Genomic DNA, 15,494 nt, shown 5'->3' with positions numbered 1-15,494 from the left:
GTTTCAGGTGTTATGCTGGGAACTGTTTGTTATTTATTTTATTTTATTTTATTTTATTTTATTTTATTTTATTTTATTTTATTTTATTTTTTATTACAATTTTTTAAAGTTTATTTATTTTTGAGAGAGAGAGAGAGAGAGAGAGACACACACACACACAAAGCACGACCAGGGGAGGGTCAGAGAGTGAGGGAGACACAGAATCTGAAGCAGGCTCCAGGCTCTGAGCAGTCAGCACAGAGCCCAACGTGGGGCTCGAACCCACGGACTGAAAGATCATGACCTGAGCCGAAGTCGGACACTTAAATGACTGCGCCACCCAGGCGCCCCTAGGAACTACTTGGTTAAAAAGGTGACACAGGGTTAACGAGATAATATAGGGTGCTTCCTCCAACGTCTTATAGTTGTGGGACCCTGTGCCCTAGTATGTCCTGGACAGTTCCAGTTTATTGCTGTAGTCCTGGCATAATTATTAATAGTACCCCTTTAATTTCAGAAGTATCCTGGTTTGCGAAATCAATTTTATGGTCACCAATATAGTCAATTATTGAGACAGAAGAAGTTGCTTGAGAAAAGGTCTATTTCAGTTCTCTGAACAGGAAGGAGCACAATGAAAGTGATTCCTCAGCAAGTCGAATCCAGGCTAGATGGTTAGCTTGTAGGACCAGAGCGGAGGAGGAAGAGGGGAAGGCAGTTTAGAGACAGAACAAGCCAAGCGCCACCAATGTCATCAGTGGAAACCCAACTGGAGACGCCATCTTGAATTCCAGAGTGTGAAGAGCCGGCTCCAGGCATCCGGGCATTTTTGTTTAGGATTCACCCATCAGCCCATCCCAGATGTTTTCATTGAGATCCTATTAGGCTTAAACCTTTGCCTTAAGAATTCCGTAGCAAAAGGATTTGGGGAGGAAGGAACAAGAGAGGGGTCCACTGCTTCAGATGCTGAACTGAGTCATCATCCTGGTTTTTATGGCCATTTTCGTTCTGATTCTAGGTGTACAGCTCCTGAGGGGTGAGGCTCAGGGCTTTGGCATTTCCATCGGTGCTTCAAAATGACCTGATTACTGGGGGGGTGGTGGGGCAGGGGAGGTAGCCCTTCCTTGAGGTCGTGCTGGAACTTGGAAGGCTTTGTTTGTTTGTTTTTGTCTTCCACACACCGAGAGAACATTGGTGCAGTAGACTTGGGGGCCGTTTTAAGATGATATGTATATGTAGTCAGGGTTTTTTTCTGGGACAGTACTCCTGAGGAATGTGGTTCCAACTTCTTGGATTTTGGATGTGAGTTTTTCCCCCGAGTCTCTGCCTTTCGTTTGAGTGCCTTAATTACCATTCAGGAACGTTTCTAAAATTAAGGTGGGAAAGGGTCACGCCTGGCTTAGGTATTAAAGTATAAGCCCTGTGTGTTTATTATGAAGCCTTCACCTTTCAAGTTCCTATTTGCCATCCTGGGCAGCACAGCCGATTTTCTGTGTCGTTAACTTTTTCCTGTAACACCGAAGGGCAAACGGCTGCTGGCACCCACGTCTTCTTTCTCCAGGGCAGGTGGCACAGCCTTCTGGGCTGGGGGATAGATGCGCGGCTGCCCTGTCGTTGATTTGGCATTTGTATCTCAGCTCAGGAATCGTTGCTGATTCCGATGCTCACATCCCTGGGATCTTCCCTGCTAACTCTCAGAAATCAATAATGGATTAATTGAGGGCTTTGTATCCATTATGGACAAGGTTTGGTGACAATCTGTTAAGTGCAGACAGAATTCTAGCCCTGGAGTCAGCGGCCGGGGTGCTGTGACCTCGGATAAGTCATGTCAGGCCTCTGTCTCCACAGAGGTAAACTGAGGTAGACAAGGATGTGAAGAGCCAACCTCTGGGGCGTGCCATGATGGTGAATGAGGATCCTGCAAGGACTCTGGGCCATCCCTTTTGAATAGGTCACCAAAATTCGTGAAGATCTGGAACTAGTGAGTCTACTGTGGCCTTTGGGCCACATCTAGTTCATCTCCCGTTTTTGTGTGGCCTGTGAGCTGAGAATCGTTTTTACATTTTGAAGTGGTTGGAAAAAAAAATCAAGAAGAATAATTTACTGACACATGAAAATTCCATGAAATTCAAATTATCAGGTTTTTTTTTTTTTTTTTTTTTTTTTTTTTTTTTTAGGTGTATTATTTGGGTGCCTGGGTGGCTCCGTCAGTTAGGCATCCAACTTCGGCTCAGGTTGTGATCTCATGGTTCGTGAGTTCGAGCCCTGTGGGCCGGGCTCTGTGCTGACAGCTCAGAGCCTGGAGCCTGCTTCCGATTCTGTCTCCTTCTCTTTCTGCCCCTCTCCCACTTGCACTCTGTCTCTTTCTCAAAAAATAAATAAATAAACTTAAAAAAAATAAGGTTCATTATTATTATTATTATTTTTTACCTTAGAGAGAGTGCTTGAGGTGGGGAGAGGAGCAGAGAGAGAGAGAGAGAGAGAGAGAGAGAGAGAGAGAGAATCTCAAGCAGGCTCCACGCTCAGTGTGGCGACTGTGAGATTATGACCTGAGCTGAAACCAGGAGTCGGATGCTTAACTGACTGAGCTACCCAGGTGCCTCCAAATTTAAAGTATCGCTGAAACTCAGCCAGGCGTAATGATTCGTTCCTGTATCTTCCAGGATTGCTTTTGTACTACCAGGGGCAGGGTTGAGTAGTTTCTCCAGACGCTGGACAGCCTACCAAGCCAAAAATATTTATCTGGCTCTTTGCAGGAAAAGGTGTGCCGACCCGGATCTAGACGGTTACTGTAGCAAGATGAGCCAGGTTCTGTAGAGATCTTCTCCCCCTGATGATGCTGAGGCTTTGGGAAAGCCAACGCTCTTGAAGTCCTGAGGAAGGAACCTCAGCTAGTTCCTTCACTTATGACTCAGTCGGTCAGTCAGTCAGTCATTGTTTCACCAAATATCTATTGAGTTCCTGCTGTGTGCCAGACATTTTTCTGTGTGTTGAGGAAACAGCAATAAGTAACACAGAAACAGATTCCTGCCCTCATGGAGCTTACAATCTAATGAGACGAACTAGATCACATACAGATAAACATAGCTGTCATGTCTGGGGTGAGGATTGCTATGGGGAAGGGTGGGATGGTCAGAAAAGGACTTATTAAGAAGGTGATGGTTGGGGGCGCCTGGGTGGCTCAGTCGATTAAGTGTCGAGCTCTTGGTGTTGGTGCAGGTCATGATCTCATGGTTTGTGAGACTGAGCCCCACATTGGGCTCTGCACTGGCTGTGTGGAACCTGCTTGGGATTGTCTCTCTTCTCTCTGCTCCTCCCCCTCCCGCTCTCTCTCTCTCTGTCTTAAAATAAATAAACTTAAAAAAAAAAAAAAAGAAGGTAATGGTTGGTGCATAGGAGGTGATGTGTGAGCCCTGAACACACATGAGGGATTTGGTGGGAAGGGGGAAAGAACTGCTCAGGCGGAGGGAAGAGCAAGTTCAAAGCCTTGGGGTGGAAGCATTGGAGGAAGTCAAGGAAAGCAAGGCATGATAAGTGTTTTCAATTTTCAGTGTTGACTCCAGGGCTATGGTACTCTGATTTATGGTCACGTTAAAAAGATATTTATTGCCCTTTTGTGGGCACGTTAGAAAACAAGAAGGGAGACGGTACAGCGCAATGGATGAGAACAGAAGCTCGGGGTGAGGTTTCCCCACATCTGCTGACTGGTACTTGGTTGTTCGGGGCAGTCCTGTGCCCTGGAGAATCTTTAGCGCTGTCTCTGGCTCCTGCCCACGAGCTCCCAGTAATAATCCCCCAGTTAGGACAACCAAACATGTCTCCATGCCACATGCCTCCTGGGGGCAAAATTCCCCCCACTGAGAACTGCTGCTCTGGGGTTAGGCTGCTTCTTAGCCGCGTGACTTTAGGCAAGTTACTCAACCTCTCTCGACCCTAGTTTTGTCATCTACAGAGTGAAGTAATACCTCGACCTGCCATCCTGGGGCTGTTGAGTGGATTAAGCGGGGAATAGCCAGCATTCAGCATGGGTCTTGGCCTGGCCCAGGCCCTTGACAGATGGTAGCTGGGGGAGCAGAGACCCCGGCTCTTGGTTTTCTTTCATTCACCTTGGTGTTCAGTCAAGAGCAGTGTCTGTTTCTGTCTCAGTGAGAGGTGTATTGATACAATTTTTACGAGGGGCTCCCATCCTTGTGTTAAAGCACAAGCTACCGAAATGGCCATCTTTTGCTTTTTTCCCATTTATCAGTCATCAGTCCCTTACGTGTGGCTGCTATTTGACGATTTCCGAATTGCCCCATGAAGCGATGAGGTAGATGCCATTCCTCCCACTTTTTGGGGTGCTTGGAAATGGAGGGCTCCCGGGACGCCAGTGATCGTTGGGCTGTGGGCAGCCCACATGATGAGGGGTGAGAGGGGAGGCTTGCAGGGTGGTTAGATAAGGCAGAGGAGCTTTTCCACTGTTCTCTGCAGCCGACCTGCTAATGCATCTGTTTAAAACGGCTTCTTTGTCCCAGGGGAGCCCCCAGAGCACCCTGACACCTAATGTCACCATGGGCCACACTGGATGAAAGGGGCACCTGCTGTAAAGAAGAAGGGCAACCGGGAGGAGTTGACAGACACTGGACAGCCTGGCATCTGTATCTCCCGGTGCACTCAGGGCACCCAAAAGGGGCCTGTCGGGAGCGCCTCTGTGCTACGTGTTGGATTCATTTGGCCTTATCCCACCCCCCACCCCCCGCCCCCTCGTCTGTGCCTAAGCTGGTCACGGGACAAAATGTTGCTGTGGGCTCTTTTTTCTAGAGTTATGGAGAGAAACGGGCAATAACTGATATGTGCTGAGCACTTGTGATGGGCTGGAGGCACGTTCTATGCGCTGTTTTGTTTTGCTTCTCAATCCTCCCCAGCGAGGCTGTTAGCGGAAGTGAGTTTGCTCCCAAACAGTTAAGTAACTTTCCTAGGCCTGGCAGTTCAGTAATTTGGGGAAGCTGGAATTTGACCCCTATAATCCGTTTCTTTTATAAAACCTTAGATGTAACGTAAGAGGATGCTGAGGATTTTTCGAAGAAATTAAAGTTGCACTCCAGAGCTCAATGTCTGGCGGGGTCCCTGGGCTCCACCCACAGGCTTCCCCTGTCTCTGAGTCCACTTTTCACTCTTCGTGTTGGGTGAGTTTCTTGAAGCCAGGTTAATCCCCGCCTGTCTGCACCAATGATGGATTGACATCCTTCTCAGGAGTCGTTTTCAATAGTCTTATCATGTCTCGTTCTTCTGTCCGTCAGTGTCTTTTCTTTCTGAAGCTTGTCAGTTTTACCCTTTACACAGCGATCACCCTTTACACAGCGTCACCCTTTACACAGCGATCTCGGATGTGGGGAAATCCGTCTGGGGTCTGGTCAAAAAGCAGACTGATCCCCTGGTCGGCCCGGCCCGGGCCAGGATGCATTTCTGCCCCCGAGGATGCATTTCTGACAAGTTCCAAGGTGATGCCGAGGTCCACTGGTCACACTGGAGTTGGTGAGAGAGGACTTGCCCTCCTTCTGAGGCTTAACAGAATTCTTAAAAGGAGAATGTGGCCCCAGAAGAGACTCAGGAACCAGACCCCAGGAAGAAGTGCATCCTTTGGGGGATCACAGAGTCCATGTGATGTGGTGTGAGTTAAGTTGACTGCTGCTAAGCTTGGTGAAATTGAGCCAGGTGTTTTAAATTTTTTTTTTTTAACGTTTATTTATTTTTGAGAGAGAGAGAGAGACAGCATGAACGGGGGAGGGTCAGAGAGAGGGGGAGACACAGAATCTGAAGCAGGCTCCAGGCTCTGAGCTGTCAGCACAGAGCCCGACGCGGGGCTCGAACTCACGGACCGTGAGATCATGACCTGAGCTGAAGTCGGACGCTCAACCGACCGAGCCACCCAGGCGCCCCAAGCCAGGTGTTTTATAATTGGCCCCTCTTCTTAATGGAGCGGCTGGCGTTTTCTGAGCACCTACTATGTGCCCGCGCTTTCTTCTCCCCACTGAGCAGCATGCTGGGTCACTTTGGATGGAAGGTCACCTTGGAGGTGGGAAGTACAACTCGTTTGAGTTCAAGGACGGTCTTTGAATCGGCATGCCTGCCATCGGCTTGCATGCCAGGAGCCTGTGGGCAAGAGGGAAGATTTGGATTTACACACATTTTCATGCTGGATTTCCTTCATTAGTTGTGTGGTTCCGAGGGAGTCAGCTGCTGGGAGGCCCGGGAAGGGATAGTCAAGAGGTTTCTTAGTTGCCTCGGTGCCAGATTCACTTTGACTCTCTTGAAGCCCCTGGCAAGGCCGCCACTCAGCAGACTCCACGCCGTCTGTGCGTCGTGTTCCGGGAGGCACTTGGGAGGGCCCCGGACAGATGTGCTGTCACAGCCAATATACTCCGGCTCTGCGTCTGGCGGCTTATGCAAGGAAAATGGAGACTGGAAAGTCATCTGTGTGTCACTTGCAGGAGAAACACTTCAGGTGATGAGACAGGATTTGAGGATCCGAGTGGGAAGGTGGCCGTGACCCACCCTTCCTTCCTTCTCCCCACCTCAGTCAACCTACAGTCTCCCAAGCTGCCTTATGGACGTAGCGGTCCCACGGGGGATGTTGGGCTTATTGTTTTTTTTATCTGTGATGATATTAATTTGCGTTAAACAAAAGAAGCGATTTACCGTGTAATTCTGAGGTTTATGGTGTTTCTACTGAGTCCTTTCATCTATTGAAAGATAGTGTTATGCATTTTAATAGAAGCTGTTGTTTTCCTTAAAAATCTTTTTTTTTTTTTTTTTTTTTTTAATGCTTTCTTCTCTCCTCAAATTAAAGAGTTGGAGCTCGTCTTATAAGGAGCTTTGAGGCCCAGGACTGCAAATGTTGTTTCCTCTGTGAGTGTGTGTGTGTGTGTGTGTGTGTGTGTGTGTGTGTGTCTCTCTTTGTCACACTACCAGCCCTCAATAGAGGTCTGGCACAATGCTTTTTGGGGACGCAGTGCTGTTTCTTTAGCCGGGGGTTTTTGAGGCTTCACAGACTGTGCTGGATTCAGGTGCTTGTGCTGCGCGTGTGACATTTACCCACTCATCGATTATCGACTTCCTTTCAGGAATTTCCAGGAAACCCTCTTACCACGAGGGTACAAATTAATGTTTTTCTAGTTTAATTACAGCAGTTTTGAAAGGAAGCACCTTGCAGACCATTATCTAAAGCCGGCTTCCTTTAAAATTAGAGGGCACAGCATGAGAGCCTGGAATCTCCTCTAGCACGATGGGCTCTGACCTCCGAGGACAGGGTTGTGTCTTCGGACACGGGAGTGGGGAGATGTATCGAAAAGCGAGGGGAACACCTTTCTCTTGAGGCTGTCATCGCACTCGTCCGATCCCAGCTCTCTCTTCAGTAACCCCCTCCCTGCTTCCCGGGGAGGTGACCCCGAGGAGCCCGTCATTATGGCCCCGGCTTGATGGGTAATTGCTGGTTATGAGGTTTGATTTGACATCGGCGCTTTGTGTGATAGCCTGTTGGGTTTGCTTGGCTTAAATTGATTCTTTCCATTCCTCTGAGCTGCGGCGCAGAAACATGGCTGCAGTGGGGTTTGCCGAGATGCAAGGATGTCCGTCTCGGCTGCAGGACCCACGACACCTGTCCCGAGAACCGTTTCGGCAAAGCCTTCACGATCGGGTGCAGTGAAGGTCCGACGCAGGTGCAGCCTGGGTTCCTAACGGGTGATGATTATGTTTTCCTGGGAAACTACTTAGAGAGAAAGAGAGAGAGAGAGTGAGCCAGTGTGCGTGTGTAGTCGAGGAGGCCCAGCTGCAGAAGAGAAGGGGACTCTGTCGCGGTCTAGGAGTTTCTTCTGCCTCAGCTGTCATTCCTCGCCGCTGGCATCAGAACTGAACAAGGGTGCAGGGCTCAGGAGTCGCTCGTCTCTCTGCACAGCTGTGCCGCAGGCAGTGAGGCCTGAGGGAGCCAAAAGCATCTTACTGCTTATCAGCTGTGAGCCCTCGGGGGAGTCTCTGAACTGCTGAGCATCAGTATCTTTATCTGTCAAATGGGTCTGATAATACCTGCTCCGCTTATGTCACAAGGTCTTACATCTTCTGTCAGATCATCCAGAAGTATATACTTCCTGCTTTATAGAGGGATAGATACGGGTCCATTCAGTGAGAGGCAGTATAGCCTCATGGTGAGTGATAAGTTAGCAGTGTACTTGTGGTGGTAGTTGTAAGAAGGTCTGGTCAGTCCGTGGGTAGTAGTTAGGAAAATGAATGTCACTCCTGCCGCTACATAGCCAGTTGTGAGTTGTTTTTTTTTTTACTTCTTTTTTTTTTATTAAAAAAAAATTTTTTTTTTAACACTTATTTATTTTTGAGAGACCAAGAGAGACAGAGCATGAGCAGGGAAGGGGCAGAGACAGAGGGAGACACAGAATCCGAAACAGGCTCCAGGCTCCGAGCCGTCAGCACAGAGCCCGACGCGGGGCTCGAACCCACAAACCGCAAGATCATGACCTGAGCCGAAGTCGGACGCCCAACTGACTGTGCCACCCAGGCACCCCTACCTTCTTCTTTTTTTAATCCTCAGTTTACTCTAGGATGGATGGGTCTGTCGTCTGAAATTGCAGAGCACTTGTTGAAGGAGATTCTTCGGATGTGTTAATTTTGTTCAGCGATAGGATCTTTCTCCTGGGCCACGACCCTGGCCAGAGCACAGGCCAAACTCTGTGCATCAAGGCTGTGGGGGGCAGTGTTCTGTGGGTGGAACTAAATCTGTTCTGGGTTCTGAGCATCAGAGGGGGTGCTTCTGAATTCCCTTGAGAGCCCTTGACCTTTGCATGTCTCTGCTCAGAGAGCCAGACAATCCGCGGCCCCTGGGGTGTGAATCTGCCCTTCTGTTCGAGCCTTGGAGGCCGTGGCCTTTTGTTTTGAAGCCGACTGCCTGAGATCCCTTTGGAATATGTAAGTTGCAGGGGAAAGAATTGGACACATTCTGAGTCTTGCTGGTGGACTTTTTTTTGTCTATTAGGGGAATCCCAGCATCACTTAGATATATATGTCTTTATTTCCTAGCCACTTTAATTATATAGTAGTAATAGTAATAGTAATAATAATAATAATAATAATAATAATGATAATAGTGGCCTCAGTGCCCCTGGTTCCCAGTGCAGTTTCTCGTATGTGTTTATTCAGTGAGTGGATGAATGACTGGGAGGCCCACAGGGGAAGATTTGGAAGTTACCATCAAATTCAAGTCTGGAGGGGACCTTTGGGACAGATATTTTTTTTCACTGGGTCTCTATCCTTTGCTTTCTCCCATAACCACTTCCTTCTGATCTGCGTGCTCTCCTGCAGCGTGTATCCGCCACAGGCATGCTCGTGGGCAAGTGCAGGTCCAGGCAGGGTGGCCGCCCTCCCACCTGGTCCCCTGTGGTCAGCACCTTGGGAAATCTCCCTGCACGTTTGTCCTGCCAGCCTGGTGTCTGGTGTGGGTCTGGGGTCAGAGCTGGCAGGAAATTCAAAGATCGTCTCCTTCCACCTCTGTTTTTTGGACGCTCAGTCACAAAGTGACTTGCCCAAGATCATGGCGAGTTAGCGGGCAAACCAGATAGAAGCCTTCATCTGCTGACTTTTCGTAGCTCTGGCCTGTTTCCAGGAAAGCAGGCTGTGACCTTTGTTCCTAGTGTCCTGGACAGAGACGCTATTTCTGGATGGACATGTCCTACATTTGGGTGTCAGAGTACCTCACTCTGGCCCCTGGGGGATCCCGGGGTGATGCTTTGAGGCTTCAGACACTGAGGGAAAAACGGATTTGGGTCTGCTCCACCGTCTGATTAAAATGGGCCTCTTCTTCCCCTGGCCTGGAGAATTGTTTCCTGTTTCCCTGCCAGTGGGCACTTCCTGCCTGTATCCTCTCTCCCGGCTGCGGGCCGGGGCACCCAGGCTGTGGCTGGCCGAGCTGCAGGCTCGTGAACTTGGTCTGCGTAGTTCCTGCACGGTGGTGAAAGCCCAGACAGGCGCCCAGCACCCTCCCCGTGCCTGGCAAGGGCCACTCGGTTGGCACTTGTAAAATTAGGGTATCTGTCTCCACTGGCATTTCTTTCCCAGTTATACTAATCAATACTAGGAAGTTAAATCAAGGCAGTCCTTGAACCGGCGCCAGCCTCTCAAATACTTGTACGATGTCTCTGTTCTGGTGCTCGCCCTGGCTCCTTTCCTCAGCGGTGGATTTTCTATGCAGGGTAGGAGCATAGAGCAGGCTTTCTTGGGAAGCCAGGGAATACACACCTCCTGAGCAAATCATGGAGCCCCAGGTATGTTATCTGTAGATGGGTGTCATTGTGCCAACCTTAAAGATGTTGTAAGGATGACGTGTATGGAATAAGCCTCCCCTCGTGCTTGGTACGTGGTGGGGTGGGTCCTGTCCAGACAGCCTTTGCTCTCGGATGATCTCTCTAGGTATGTTGCAAAGGTTCTCAAGCAGGCTGACCATCAGAATTACGGGAGGGGTGCTTTAAAACACTGGGCCAACCCGGCCCCTCCAGAATACCCACTCATTCAAATCTCCAGAGGTGGGCTCAGCATTGTATCATTTAAAGAGATTCCCAAGGCTCCAGGGTGGCTCAGTCGGTTAAGCGTCTGACTCTCGATTGCGACTCAGGTCCTGATCTCACAGTTGTGGGATTGAGCCCCGTGTTGGGCGCCACACTGAGCGTGGAGCCTGCTTGAGATACTCTCTCTCTCTCTCTCTCTCTCTCTCTCTCTCTCTCTCTCTCTCTCTCTTTCCCTCTCTCCCTCTCTCCCTCTCTCCCTCTCTCCCTCTCTCCCTCTCCTTCTCTCCCTCTCCTTCTCTCCCTCTCCCCCTCTCCCTCTCCCCCCACACATGTGCTCTCTCTCTCTCTCAGAAAAAGTAAAAAGTTTCTCTAGTGCTTTCTTCTCATCCCTAGCTGTGTTTGGGAACCTCTGCAGGATGGGCTTTATTTATTGTCTCTGTAATTGTCTTTGATCAAGGTAAAATGGTGAGGTGGTATAATTGATTCGAGGATTTAAATGTTTTGGCCATTTTTTTTTCATGCTTGATTTGGGCTCTGTTTTCACAGTAAGTTATTTCTGTGTGTCGGGATGGGTGGGGTGGAAAATAGGGCAATTATAAAAAAAAATGTCTACTTTTTGTAGATGCTTGACTAATTAGAAATAGGTAATTCTCACCTTAAAAAGGCATTCTTTGTGGTATGAAAGACAACTGGATTCTCTCTGTTCGGGTGCCACCGGGTTCATTTTTAAGACATAGAAATTGGTCTCTGAGATCACTTTAAGACGGATGGATGAGAGGGGCGCCTGGGTGGCTCAGTCGGTTAAGCATCCGACTTTGGCTCAGGTGATGATCTCACCGTTCTCGTGAGTTCGAGCCCCACGTCTGTGCTGAGAGCTCGGAGCCTGGAGGCTGCTTCGGATTCCATGTCTCCCTCTCTCTCTGCCCCTCCCCTGCTCTCTCTCTCTCTCTCTCTCTCTCTCTTCTTCAAAAATAGTAAACATTAAAAAAAGTTCTTTTTTTAAATTAAAAAAAAAAAAAAGATGGATGGGTGAGAGTCAGCTTGCAGTTAGTTCCCTGTCTGTTTCAGATATGTGGGTGGGGTTTCTTGTCTCTCTGCCTCTCCCTAACGCCCTCCCTCCCTCCCTCCCTCCCTCCCTCCTCCTCTGGTTAGCTTGCTTCATGGAGAACTCCCTGGTGCTTGTCGAGCCAGGGAGGGCAGCTTACGTTTCTGGCTCCAACCCTCAATGGCCTGGTAATTTCATAAAGACAGGAGCCGTGTCTAGCTTGCAGCTTACCTGGGTACAACCTGCTACTCAGGGTGGGGCCAACAATGTTTCTGTGGAGCAACGAGAAATACATCAGAGCAGGATGCAAAACGTGCCCCGTCTCTAGTTCCTGCATCTGTGATCCGGAGCAAGTAACCGAATCCTCGTAGAGCGAGCCGTGGTTCCCTTATTGGTTATACGGGGTGTTCACACTCCTCTCCTGAGTTTTCCCAAATGAAACATTTTCTGTGTGAATGCTTTGTAAAGCCACAGAGCCGTGTCACCTTATTGTATAAGGAATATTTTGCTGCTTATTAGAACTCTGGCATTTCCTCCCGAGTTTTGCCTGCAGTTTACCTCTTATTTCTCCCCATGTTTAACATGGCAGATTATTTGTATGTCAGTTTCCTTTTTGTGCCCTGGGAACATGGCTGTCTTTAAAAGCCCATCTCAAGCGCTGTGTTTGCAGGACTGTGAAAACAGATGCCTGCGTGAACCTGCTCCGACCAGCAGCCTCATTGCCGCAGCGTGCACGAAAGCCAGCGAACGTGTTCTTTTTCCTCGCTCCTCAGTTGGAATTGAACGGCACTACAGGACTTGTTTTCTGGAGTGGTTACTAACCCAAAGCGGCTTTCTTTGAATAAATGGTGCTTTCCCCTTTGGGGACTCAAGAATGGGAAGGACACGCAGAGATCACAAATGGGTTTTGGTGCCAACAAACGGAGCTGCCTCCCAGAAAAAGTATTTGCATTCAGCATGTGTGTGTTAAATGGACAGTTGCTGGTATCTGTCTGTCTGTCCTTGGGAAAGGTCATAGTTCAGTAACAGCCCACATTTGGTTCCCTCGTCTCTGCTCTACTGTGGGCTCCGCAGCCAGCTCATTCATTTGTCCAAATCCAGGGTGGACAGTGGGAAATATACATCTGGCCAGAAAAACATTGTAGACAGAGAGAGAGAGAGAGAGAGAGAGAGAGAGAGAGAGAGAGCCTTACAGATAATTTCAGGTGTAATCATTGGTGGAAGCATCCACTCATCTATTTATTTCCTCCTCCATTCAGCCATTCACCCATCCATCCATCCATCCATCCATCCATCCATCCATCCCTCCATCCTCCATTTCGGCAAATCCTTATTAAGCTCCTACTGTGTGCCACTTTTGTGCTGAGCTCTGGGGATAAAAAGCCCAATAAAACAGGATCCGTGTCCTCAAGGAATTGGCAGTCTAGGGTACAAGATGTTTTCCTAAATTTTAAGTCACATTCTTACCCGACACATACCTATTCCTGTTTTGTTTTGGATTTCATCTCTTTTGAACAAAGCACGGCGTGGAACCATTGTGACTTGTCCACTCATTGTGATGAACCCACATTCTAGAGTTGGATTTCATGTTTTGTGTAACTCTAAGCATGGTGTAAGTGCTTGTATTATTAAACGGGAGAAGGTGGAAGAAATCATCATCCAGGAGAAAAGACCAAATCTTATGTATTAAGGTATCCATTGGAATTCTAAAAGCTTTTTTTAAAGCCTCCTGGTATATAGTATTCAAAATGGCTTCTTGAGCCTTGGGTAAATTTAAGTGCAAACACCTTCTAAATCTATTATATTAGAAGGCTGGTTGGGAGGCAAGCTTTCCATCTTTCGAATTAGCCCAGGGACAGCCATTAAAATGAGCAGTTTGGAGCTTGGATTTGGATCTTGCAAGCCTCGACTGGGATCTGTCTCTATCTTGCCACTCTTTTCCTGTGTGACCTTGGTGAAGTTACTTAACCTCTCTGAGCCCGGTTCCCTCTTTCTGAACCCGGAATAGTCATGGTATTCACATGAAGGTGAAGTGAGCCTGGCGTGGAGTAAGTGCCCTAGCTATTTTGATTCTTATGAGGAGCAAAGGGCCAGGATGCTTCAAAAAAAGAAAAAGAAATTCTGGCAACATGAACTCTTAGTATGGAAATGAGGTGCATGAGGCCTTTCAGTGTTACACAACTGTTGCTCCCCAGGGAATATTAATGCTTCTCAGATGGCCCTTTTTTGCATCTCTGCCGTGAGGAGGATGAATGGTGAGTTTTAGCTGTTTTTGCAGCGAAAGGTTGGTGAGTGTGTATGTACAGAGGTGGGAGGAGAAAGAGTTTAAGTCTATAAGCAATGCCGTAGATTTTCAGCTAACACGCCTGAATGTTAGCATATCATTCAGGCAGGTCTCCTACTCGGGAGAAAATCCAATTCCGAAATGAATTTCAACAAATCCAAAAGGCAATTGGTAATTATGGCTGACATTATACATTTTTAAAGGGCCGCCTGGCCAGTTGGATTTTTATAACACTTGAGGCAAAGAGTTCAGTGGTAGTGGGAATTATTTTCACAAAAGGATCATTTTCTGAACTAAAAAAGAGTTTCTCTCGATTTTTTTCCCCCTTTGACTATGAAGGTAGTGCTATATGCTGTTTATAGAGGCCTTGATCCTTTTTAAACTTAAGGAGCACAGTTGGCCTCCACGGTAATAAATCGAGAGCCATATGGGGGCTCAGGGACATTTAATTTATGTGCAAGACTCCTTCCCCAAATTCAGCTGGCTACTTCCTGGGATGGTGTGCTTGATTGATGATTTTCTGGCATTTTGTGCGACTGGGATGTCTTTTGAAGTTTCTCCTGCGAAGCCTGAGGTTTGCCCCTGTGAGGTGTTAATGGGCGTCCTGCCGGGGCTTTATTTGTGAGGGGGGGGGCGGGGGTTAGAGGCGCCTCAGGCCACCAGAGCCCTTGTTCTTCCACTGCTGAAGGGTCGATGCTCGGGCCTTGGGTCCTGGGCCCCCGACTTGAGTTTGGAATGCAAGGCAGTGTTTTTATTCCTGCTCCCCAGGCCACTGCTTGTTTAGCTTCTGGGGGTTCCCAGACCCTGGGAGGTACTGGCGGTGGGTGATCAGGCCCGGCCTGGGAACATGCTGGAACAGTAGTTGGGAGAATCCACACGGACAAGTAGGCTCCTTGCAGCAGGGAACGGCAGGGATTTGCACTGGGTGACAAGAGATTGTGTCTTAAGCAAAAACAACCAGGCTCTAGGTGAACAGGCGCCCCAGGCGGGGACCACATCACCTCCTTGGTGGCCTGCTTGCCTCAAGGCTCTTCGTTTCCATATTCCCATTTCCTTGCCGAGTACTCTTTCCCAAATGAAACCTGGCTCCTGTCACTCTCCTGCAAACCCTTTCGTGGTGTTATGGGCTGAATTGTGACCTCCCAAAATTCGTATGCTGACGTCCTAACTCTCCTAGCCTCAGAACAGGACTGCATTTGGAGAAGGAGTCTTTATTTATTTATTTTTTTACTTTGTAAGTAGGCTCCAGGTCCAACGTGGGGCTTGAACTCACAACCCTGGGATCGAGAGCTGGGTGCTCGACCGACTGAGCCAGCCAGGCGCCTCTGCAGAGGGAGTCTTTAAAGAGGTCAGGAAGATAAAAGGAGGTCCTGTGGGTGGGCCCTGATCCGAGCTGCCTGGTGTCCTTAGGAGACAAGGAGAGGAGGGCGCAAACGTGCACGTGCACAGAGGTCAGGCCATGGGAGGACGCTGTGAAGATAGCCGTCTGCAAGGCAAAGAGAGGCCTCGGAGGAAACCATCCCCGCTCACACCCAGAACTTGGACTTCCAGCGCTGTGAGACAATATGTGTGTTGTTTAAGCCACCTGGCGTGTGGCTTGTTAGGGCAGCCCCAGCAGACGCATGCCTACGGCTACTCAGCCCAT

At 48.7% G+C, this 15,494-nt stretch overlaps 1 protein-coding gene across 3 annotated transcripts in view; it reads left to right on the top strand.

Moving 5' to 3' along the window:
* CHST11 (carbohydrate sulfotransferase 11) overlaps nucleotides 1–15,494 on the top strand; it is a 265,222-nt gene that overhangs the window by 46,199 nt on the left and 203,529 nt on the right. The window contains exon 1 of one of the 3 annotated variants that reach the window (XM_053895463.1): nucleotides 12,987–13,256. The exons of the other annotated variants lie outside the window; for them this stretch is intronic. The gene's annotated coding sequence lies outside the window, so the exon portion shown is untranslated. Of the gene's footprint in view, nucleotides 1–12,986; nucleotides 13,257–15,494 lie in introns of those variants that run through there. 3 annotated transcript variants of the gene reach the window in all.

This window comes from Panthera pardus, unplaced genomic scaffold (assembly GCF_024362965.1).
Source record: "Panthera pardus isolate Hobbes unplaced genomic scaffold, ASM2436296v1 HiC_scaffold_6, whole genome shotgun sequence".
NCBI classification, from domain to species: Eukaryota; Metazoa; Chordata; class Mammalia; order Carnivora; family Felidae; genus Panthera; species Panthera pardus.
This window is presented reverse-complemented; position numbering and strand designations above follow the sequence as displayed.